Source organism: Mus pahari, chromosome 19 (genome assembly GCF_900095145.1).
Source record: "Mus pahari chromosome 19, PAHARI_EIJ_v1.1, whole genome shotgun sequence".
NCBI lineage: Eukaryota > Metazoa > Chordata > Mammalia > Rodentia > Muridae > Mus > Mus pahari.
Window position 1 is genome coordinate 83,356,278 of NC_034608.1, and position 10,350 is coordinate 83,366,627.

Below are 10,350 nucleotides of genomic sequence, written 5' to 3' on the forward strand. Positions count from 1 at the left end.
CTCTCCCTCTCCCTCTCCCTCTCCCTCTCCCTCTCCTCCCTCCTCTCCCCCTCTCTCTTGTTAAGCTTTTCAACCACCCACACTTGACAATCTTTCATCAGCCTCACAGAAATGTTCTGGCTTCCCCATTATTCTACCATCAACTTCTATACAAAAGCAGAAATACTCTTTATAGTACAGAGGTCTTCCTTAAGTGCCTATATAGCATAGAAACTGGTACCAAGAGGAACAAGCAATAACTGCCCACTAGATTAATAAATAACAAAAAATTGCAGAGTATTCATGAAGAATTCTGCCTTCCATCTAGCTTTAGGGATGCCTGGAAATGTTTTCCTCCCACTGAAGCTTCCTTCTGCAAACAGGAGTGAGTCATATCTCAGACATATTTAGCACCTTCCTTGCAAGGTGCCAATGCATCGCCGAATGCCTTTAAGATACTGGAAACCACCGTGCAATCTGGACAGCTAAAGAATACTATTAACAACTGAGTAAACGGTCGCCAGCCTGCAGAGGCAATGCAGAAGACACTTTCATTGTTGTCTCTCTTTCTAGTCATGTGGATGTGACAGCTACATAATATTTTGGTTTTGAAATTTAAGCAAGAAATAGATCTTAATAGTTTATAAACTACTTATCTTAAATTCTAGTCATAGCATGGTTACACCTCTGCTCTTGTTTTTAAAAGAAACATGTTAAACTGCCACAAAAAGAAGAAAAAGGACTAAATAAGACTTGTACAAAGCTTGGCAAACAAGAAAAGGCTGAACTCCGAAAAGAAAAAGAAAAATGTGAACAGAATACAGTGACCATTTATCATTTGAGATGGTTCATTATGGCGACATGCTACTGAATAATAATAGTTTCTCTGTTGTGGCAATAGGAAATACTAAGCTGTGAGTACTATCTTTCATGCTTCATCAAAAACCTCCAGTCCAGTGTTAATTAGTAGTAAAAGTTATCTGAAATATTCTTCCCCTCCAATGCAGCCTCGGGAAAAGGAGGAAGCAAGTATCATCTTATCATTTCACGTGGGAGGATGCAGACCCTGAGAGAATTAGGACCGTTTCTATGGATAATTCAGTTGGTCAGCTCACTCACTCCAAAGGAACGCAGCTACAAGGCAATGTGGGTTTGAAAGTCCACTCTGGGTATCTTAGTTTAAGTCTTTTTGCTGTGTATCTACTCAATCTTGGATGACTAATACTGATTGCCAACTGGGTAGGATTAGAATCACCATGGAAACAAACTCTTGAATGTGTCTAAGAGGTAGTGTCTAGATTACATTAACTAAAGTGGAAAGACCCATCATAAGTATGAGATGCACCATTCTATGAGCTAGAATAAAAAAGAGAAAGTGTGCTAAGCACCAGGATTCGTTTCTCATTGTTTCCAGTTATAGATACAATCTGTCTTGCTGCCATCACTCCCTGCCCTGATGGACTGTATGCTCAAACTGAGTCAACATAAATGTTTTCTTCTTTAAATCATCGGATATTTTATCATAACAATGAGAAAAATAATGATGACAACATCTTCACAACCAACCTGGTTATGCCCCAGAGGGAATAAAGTAGATCATTTGAAGATTCCAGCCACAGAAATGATTGTTTAAAGCTTCTCACATTGAGTACTGTAGATCCACATGGCAGCTCTCCAATCTGCCATGCATGGTCAAGGAACCTATTCACAATAAAACAGATATCAGCAAGAAGGATCCCTGGAAGCTGGAGACAGGTAGGAACATGAGTAAATGACAGTGATTACCATCATTGCTATGTACAATGTGGTCCGTACCAGCTTCAATACTGCTTTGCCCCACCTTCCTCAAACTTCAAGATGTACTATTAGCTACAAGAGTGAAAATTGGGTGTTCATACCTTTAGTTTTCACATCTATACTTGGTAATGGTCTGCTGGGACTCAAACAACCACATTTAAGTACATAAGAGTCAGAACTTAATTCACCAGCTTCTACTATGGTGCTAACATTGGGTATTATAAAAGCAGACCTATGATATTCACTCTAAGGCCACTAGTGATTCATCTCTTTATCCTTCCTCTAATATAATGTTTTGGAAAAGATTAGAAATAACCATATCATCATCCTCTTAGTTAAGAATATATCATTTGTCTTTCAGTTAATTCATTCGCCAAGTATGCACTGTCTATCCTGGCTAGGCACTTTTCTAGGAAGCCACAGTATAGCACTGAAGGAGTAAACTCAAGCAGCTTATTATAAAAGAGTTAAGAACAGGAAGTAGACGATGTAAACAATGCAAATTTGATGAATGCTATTAATATACTTTATAAGTAAGAGAAGAAAGAGAGAGTAAGGGAGAGGTAGGGTTTCTGTGGAGATGTTTGAGCAGGGATTAGAAGATAGGTAAAAGAAAGATAGCCCTACAGACAACTGGTGGAACATCCTTAGAAACGGAGGAAAGGCAAGGACAAAGACCAGCAGGAACACAATAGAAGAGCCAAAGAATGGCTAGAGATTAGTGACCAGAGTCAAGTGAGTAATGAGAGAAATGCAAAAATGTGGAAAATTTGATAACTAAGATAAGTAAGATGCCAAGTACACATTTTAGATATATATTTTGAAAACACAATCGAGATTTACTAATGTATTGAAAATGAAATATAAGCAAATGAGAAAGCCATGGATAACTCCTGAACATGTCCTGAACAATGGAGGGATGTCAGGGCCCATGACTTAGATGGAAAAGGCGGTGTGCAATAGTTAAAATTGATTGTCAACTTGGTAAGATCATGAATATCTAGGAGATAATCCTCTAGGCATGCCTATGAAGAAATTGGATTTAATGATGTGGGAAGACCCACCATAAATATGGGTGGTACCATTCAATAGGCTGGAGTCCAGATTGAGTATAAAGGAAGGAGCTGTGCACACCTGTGGTGGTTTGAATACCTTTGGCCCAAACTGATTGGCCTTAAGTCAAAACAGATGTAGGTTGGATACTTCCACAAGCTTTGTGCCACCATTGGCCTAGCATATCTTTCAGGCAAAACAGAGTTCTTGAACAAGGGTTTGTGGCTAGGTGGGTGTATACATTACTCTTTTGGTAGCATGCAGAACACCTTCCTGTACCAAAGATACTAAAGCATAGGGGTAAAGGCCCTATGTAGGCACCAGCTTCACATATCAGTGTTCACTGAGTTTTGTAATTGTCTTCAGCAATGTGGTCTTGCTGACTGATGGAACTTAGGTAGGATTCCTTTCTAGGGAATGCTGAAGCTACAGATAAACAGGATATTCAAACTAAGAAAGCATTTTATTCAGTAAATGTTTGCTCCATTTACATATATATGTATATATGTACATGTGTGTATATGTGTGTGATATAAGTACATGTGTGTATATGTGTATGTGTGTGCTTTACCTACACATATGTATTTGAACCACATGAGTGCTTAATGCCCAGAAAAGCTAGAAGTCATTTAATCTCCTGGAGTTAGAGTTGTGGATGGTTATAAGTTCTCATGTGGGTTCTGGGAAATGAATCAAGGTCCTCTGCAAGAGCATCTATCCGTCTCTGGCTATGTCTCAGCAAATGTTTAAGAAGGGTAGTAACTGTATAAAGCTTGATCTCATTTTATTCTCATGGCTGCGCAGTTACTGGTTATGGAAGTTGATGCCAAGAAGGCACTGAAGAGAAAGAATAAGTGAGGTCAAGAAAGACCCTTCCACTTCAGCTTAGAGACCGAGGATCCAAGACAAATGCTACAAAAAGATATATTACAATTAAAAAAAAACCTCATGTTAGGATTCTGTGACAACAGAAAGTTATCACAGCTGTGTCTTATACTCTAACAAATCAAAATATCTTTAAACACTGAAAAAAGAAAAAATTATATACTTCTTGACTTATGAATGAAAGCTCTTTAGAACACGACACACATTCCCCTGGAGGAGCAGCCAATACATTCAAATGACTGAGGAGGTTTCAGAGAGGACAAGGAAGGCTGTGAGGAAACAGAAAGAGACTCTTGGCAGTGAGCAAGAAGCCCAGGTTATAATAACAGTTTTGACAATGATAGAAGTCACTGCATTTAGTGATATTTATTAAGGGTCAGTGTAGAGCTGGGAGCCATCCATTTCTATCATCATGTGATCCTGAGGAAAGGCTTAAATAGTCCTTCTCATTATCCCTACTTAAAGAGGAGGAAAACCCACATAGATGTTATGCAATTGGTGCCATGAAAAATTAATTCCATAAAGCTCAGTGGAAAGGATGCTTTTATTTCTCTTTTATGTATGTGGTGTGTGTGTGTGTGTGTGTGTGTGTGTGTGTGTGTGTGTGTGTGTGTGCTGCAAAGCTATAAAAATGTAGCAATTTCATTCAATATGAAGATAAATCTCATTTTAATATACTGATAAGAATGACAGGAGTCATCAAATGACCCACAAGCCACATTTAAATTCAAGAAGCTCTATTTCTGGTGACATTTTAGCAACTTCACCTTTGCCCCTTCACCCTTTACCCTCACACAGAGCTAAGCCCAGCATCAGGCCTGTGCATCCCTTTGTGCCAGTCCAAGGCTTCAAGCTCCCCCTTCTGCCTCTCTGTGCTACTGATCCACGTATAGGAGCTCATGCAAACCCCTCGGGACACCCAAATGACACTCTTAGATCCTAGTACTAAATAGAAGAGAGGCAGGATGGGGTTAGAAAACTGGTTCCCATGATGATTCTGCTTTAATTTCCTTATTTTCCAACCTTTGTTTCCTCACCTATTTAAAAACGAAAGAAGTGAACTGAAATCTCAGGTCTTTGGAGCTGGAAGAGGCCTCACCAATTCAAAGCACACTTAGTGCGTCTATCAAACCTAAGTATGCCAAGTACCTTCATAGATGCTAACGTATTCTGAAAATAACAGCACAATGATAAGCTGGTTTTGTTCCAATGCTCACTCATAAATCAGGTTTTTGAAGCTAGACGGTCACCTCCTCCAAGGAGAGTGTTGTTAGGGGTAGTTTGCATGTGATCCCTCAAAATTCTTTCTACCATTAAAGGATCTAAATGCAGTAATGAACATTAGCAAGTGCAAGAATCCCCTGGATCCCTGTAAAGATACCCGGTACCCATACCAGGGCATCTGAAGAAACTTTCAGTCAAGCTAAGTCTAGAAAATGAAAATGAAAGTGTGCGGGGGGGGGGGGATGGAATACTGAGGCAGAAGGTGGAAGCAGAGAAGAACAGATGTGCAAACAGAGAGGAGATGCACAGAGAGGGAAGTCCCTGTCCTTGATACTGTCTAGTCTTTTTTTTAATTACAGCAGAACTCTACCACCAACATCACCCACACTACAGGAGGCCTGAAGGGCTCAGGAGAAATACAGAGGATAGAGGCAAATGAAAAATACAGGGTGTGGCCTCTGGGTCCCCATGAGGCAAGTGATAAATCTGTGTGTATACAACCCAAAACCCAGAGTCAATAAAAGGTTTCTTCTAAAACCAGTTTGGCACATCCTACATTCTCAATCAGGGTAATGGACCGCGCTACATTTAGCATCTCACATCCCTGGACATAGTTTTATCCTCCCATCTGCTCTCTTCACTCACACAGAGACTTGAACTGCTCTATCTTAGGCTGAACAAGAAGCTATGCCCATGCTCTAGGCAACACACATCATAGGTCCCATTGATACCTCCTCCAGCCAGAGTTTCCCATACAAGCCCAGCAGCATAAAGCACAAACCACATCATCACCGTGAGAAAGGAAGCCATTCGTGGGCAGCTGTACATAAACATAGGGCCTGCAGTTATAGATATGTACACATAACCCTCTCTCTAAGATATAAACGAGGAGATTTTGGAAAGCAACTCAAGGCTGCTGCTGAATTTAAATCTGGACCTGGCTTCCCAAGTCATTAGGAAGGTGTTTATAAAGATAGACACCTAGAATCTGACTTGTAGATTGCTTGATGTAACTTAAAAATGGTTAGACAGACATGACATACGAATGGCCCCAGGGCTAGCAAGTGTCAAGGGTGGGCCTATCTCTTCCTAGTATGCCAAGAAAAGAATCAGAAAGCTTGGTAATAGGTTCTCAAACTTTCTCCCCTCCCCAAGGACTCTTCTTAATTGGAAATAAGCTGTCAACCAGTACCCAGCAGTATTATACCCATTAGGGAAAATGTCCCTGTGCTCCACACCCACACAGGAAATCCAAAAGAAGACTGTTGTCACCATCTCAGACATGGGGTCACCCTTCTATGCCTACCTTGGTGCTCTGGTCCAAGAGTCCACAGAAGTAGCCATTGAGACACCTGTGGTTGAGAACCTACAAGTCATACATGTTAAATTAAGACCATATTCAACCAAGATCAGCCTAAGTGTTGGATAAGTCACAAATGCAGATTTAGTTATTCTGTGTGGTTCCAGGGCATGCCACAACACAACCTGCACATGGCAGCTGAACCTAGGACATGCCTGTCTGCCCACATTGGAGATGTGGCTTATGCAACCTTTTCTAAAAGCACTGGAAAGGATAAACACAAGACTGCTCTGCAGCGGGATACAAGAGCCCTCCTCGCTCCTCGGTCCACAGGAGAAGGCTACCAGGAAAACATTCAAACCTCAAGGAAATCCATAGAGCATGAGTTTGCCTATGAACTTCATACAGTGAGATGCAGGTAGAGCAAGTCTACCATGTCTTCTGAAGTGGCCCTGATAAGTAGCCATCAGCATCAATGACAGATCAAGTTACAGACTAATGCCTGCTGTAGGACTCTCACTTCATCTGGCTTTCAATAATTTATAATAATATCTTCAGCCTGTGCATCCCCACCTTGATTTACCCTGCTTGTCTTCAGGCACAATCTTGATGACAAGAAACCTTCCCAGGAATGACCAAGGCCACTGACAATGACCAGTTGTTAGAGTATCAAGATTTTTATTTTCAGAAAGAAACCACTCCAAAAATGGGTTTCAAAATGTAAGAAAAGGTTTTTTAAAGGACTCATGGTTGACCAAATATTAAAAGTACTAGGTTTGGTGAGGTATTTGTGAGAGTAGAAAGCACTACTCCTTTCAAAAGAAGCCTTTCTCGGACCAGAGATGTCGCTCAGTAGCAGAGAGCTGTCCCAGCACATGCAGGTCAGCACCATGATATGTACATGTGGACATCTATACATACATACATGTATAAATAGATCATTTACCTAAGCAAATTCGGTCAGAAAGGATTATGGGGAAATGTACATGATACCTTCCATTAAAAAAAAAAACATGAAAATAACTACATGAGGTTGAACATTAAAAAATTTGACAAGGAAAACAAAAGGAGAATGCTGAATGCAGCCAACGAAAATAGAACACCGAGGCACACCAAGCTTCTGAGGAGATAACTGAACATTACGCAGATTTCAGAGCTTTATAAATTAAATCTTTACATGTAACCAAAAATGCATATTAAGCACAACAGAATTTTCCTTCAAGAACTTGGCACCATCTTTATGATCTCCCAGATGAGTAAATTTGAGAGAAAAGAGGAGAACCAGGTTCTTGTCCAAAAGCCCGTTATGTAAGTTCTCCTGATCAACTTCCGAAGAAAGAACTAAGAAAGAAAGCAAGGCCCTGAGTCTCCAAACTATGAGGATGTCTCTAGACCCTTGAAATGGTTTTGATTTCTCACTGCTTAATACCTGCTTTCATACCTGTGTGCTTTCGTTTTAAGTTTTAGTGTGGTGTGTGTCATGGGCCCACGCGTGAAGGCCAGAGGGGAGCTTTCCAGAGTGAGTTTTCTCTATTGTGGCTCTAGAGATGGAGATGAAACTTAGGGCGTCAGGTTTGCATCAGGTTTGCATGGCAAGTGCTTTTACTCATGTTAACGCTTGCCAGCCCCTCCTGTTTGTGTTGCTGGGTTTGTTTGTTTGTTTGTTTGTTTGAGAAGCCAATTTGCCCAAGCTTCAGATTCCAAACACTGGTTCCATCCCTGTCCCTATATGTGTCTACAACTCTAACTATAGATGTGTATACAACTCGCCTGACTGGAAGGAACAGACTGAAGGAGACTTTAATAAGCACATTATTATTATTATTATTATTATTATTATTACTTTTATTAAATAATTCTGCATCTATAACATGTACTCAGTATGACATCTCAGAGCACAAGCTTTGAATTCAAGTTCTAGCCATTGCAATCAATATATCCTAGCACTCTGGAAACTTGGGCAGGGGAATCATAAGTTTAAAGAAGAAGGAATCACATGTTCTCCAGCAGCTCTGAATAATCACATAGTACCACAGGTCTTCTTCAACCCTTCTCTGCTGTGAGACTCCACATCTTGTGGGTGCGATGCTTCTGGGTATCTCACTATAAGGCTGACTCTGACACACAGGAGAGGAAGGTCATTATAGAGGCAGCAAGCACAAGTTTTCAAGATCTGCATTTCCTGGTTAATAGCCAGATGGTCTAGAGCAACTCACCTGACTGCACTGAGGCAATTGGGGAACTTATAATACTTGGTAATAATGTCTCCCCATGATCATTCATCAAAGTCATCATGTACACATATACTCTGGGTGAAGCACCGGCCTTAAACCTACAGTGATGGAGACCCTTGCAGGAATGCCACACAGCAAAGGCAAGAGCACAGCTCACTCCTTACCTACAGGCAATCATCCTTGGTTAATGCAAAGTGGGAAAACCAGTGCTTAGCTTTGCACTCACCCAGGAGGCTGACAAGGCTGACAAGAGAAAAAGGACAAGAGAGAGAGCTGGAGACACTGGTAACCTACAGACAACTACAAAGTAGTCTATCGTGGCCAGGACCCCTTTGAGGTTAAAGGATGATACTAACATTTGCCAGCCCTGGGATCATTTTAAATAAGTAAAAATCACCATCACTTTATCCCAGGAGGTAGCACTCCAGAGGATCAAGGGAGATCAGCAGTCTCAGAGGTAACAGGGTGCTGCTGCAAGTAAGGTCTAGTCATCTTTTCTCTTTGTGTTGCCTGCCCAAGATCCAGTTCTCCAGGGAGGTACATTAGAATGACTGTCCAAGGAAGTGTGTCTATGACTCATCAGAGGAAATGCCTGCAAAGCCTATATGTTGAACAGAAATAGTTCACTCTGTTCTGTATGCCATACCCAGTTCCAGTGGACATTCTTGTCACATCAAGCTTAGGTGGATCTTTAAACACCTCTCTCCCTAAGGAAAAACAAGCTGGTCACGGAAAGAACATTCCAGGAAGAACATGCAGATCTTGAAAACTCCTGTTATTATTAATCTAGTAACTACCCTAGGAAAGTAATAGGGAATATCCCAGAGATCATCATGGTGGGCTGCTGCTCTACCACCACTGGGATGATTTGAATAGAGTTACTTGGGATCAACAACAGTTGTTAGAGTAGACACAGGGTGCATGGTAACATCTTTTTCCCTTTCTGCATCCAATTAGTTAGCTTTACACCTACCTCTTAAACCGGGCACAAAGATTCCCACCTAAGACAAAATCATGTAGAACTCATAAGAACTCATACTAGTGCTACGGTTTAAGCCTAAGCTTTCTTTCATGGGCTTGTCTGTGCTTGAATACTTAGTCCATAGATGGCGGTGCTATTTGGAGAAGCTGTAGGACCTTTGGGACATTCAGCCTGGTTGGCAGAGGTAAGTAATGAAGGGCAGTCCCCTGAAGTATATACTCACTCATGGTTTTGGATGAAGCAGCAGGCTTCCTAGTTCACCAGAACGCAAGTAGTGGCTGGCCACCTCACGTGACCCACCGCGACAAAATGAAATCTCCTGAAGACAGTGAGAAAAAATAGTTTTCCATTTCCTTCTCTTGTTTTTGTCTCGGTGTTAAGGAAAGCAGCAAATACAAGTAGAAAACACAAACACATTGCTTCAAATGCTGTCTACACTACTCTAGTATTGTTACTGTGGCTGGATACATTGCAATCTCCAGGGCCTCTGGATACTGTGGATACATTGCGATCTCCAGGGCCTCTGGATACTGTGGATACATTGCGATCTCCAGGGCCTCTGGATACTGTGACCCTGCTTGTAGTTTTTGCTCTATTAGAGTAAAATAGATATGATTGGAGTCATAAACTTTAAATATTCACCCTAGCAATTTCTTGACAAATTCTTCAGAAGAACATTTAATCATCATTTGTCTCTGAACGATCAGAGAAACAAACACACTGTTTCTATTAAGTGGAAAAACTTGGGAAATGCATGCACAATTGAGGTCTTAGACTTTGTGCCAATGAAAAGTTTTGCTTTAAAAATTCAATTTGCAAGTTTCTCTCAAAGAACGTCCTACTAGAAAGTAATATATATATATATATATATATATATATATATATATATATATATA

General features: G+C 40.8%; 1 protein-coding gene across 3 annotated transcripts in view; it reads right to left on the bottom strand.

The window, feature by feature from the left end:
- Csgalnact1 (chondroitin sulfate N-acetylgalactosaminyltransferase 1) overlaps positions 1–10,350 on the bottom strand; it is a 334,708-nt gene that overhangs the window by 253,092 nt on the left and 71,266 nt on the right. Inside the window, exon 2 of one of the 3 annotated variants that reach the window (XM_021219074.2) lies at positions 1,546–1,680. The exons of 1 other annotated variant lie outside the window; for it this stretch is intronic. The gene's annotated coding sequence lies outside the window, so the exon portion shown is untranslated. Of the gene's footprint in view, positions 1–1,545; positions 1,700–10,350 lie in introns of those variants that run through there. One more of the 3 variants, XM_029532247.1, reaches the window with a different exon arrangement.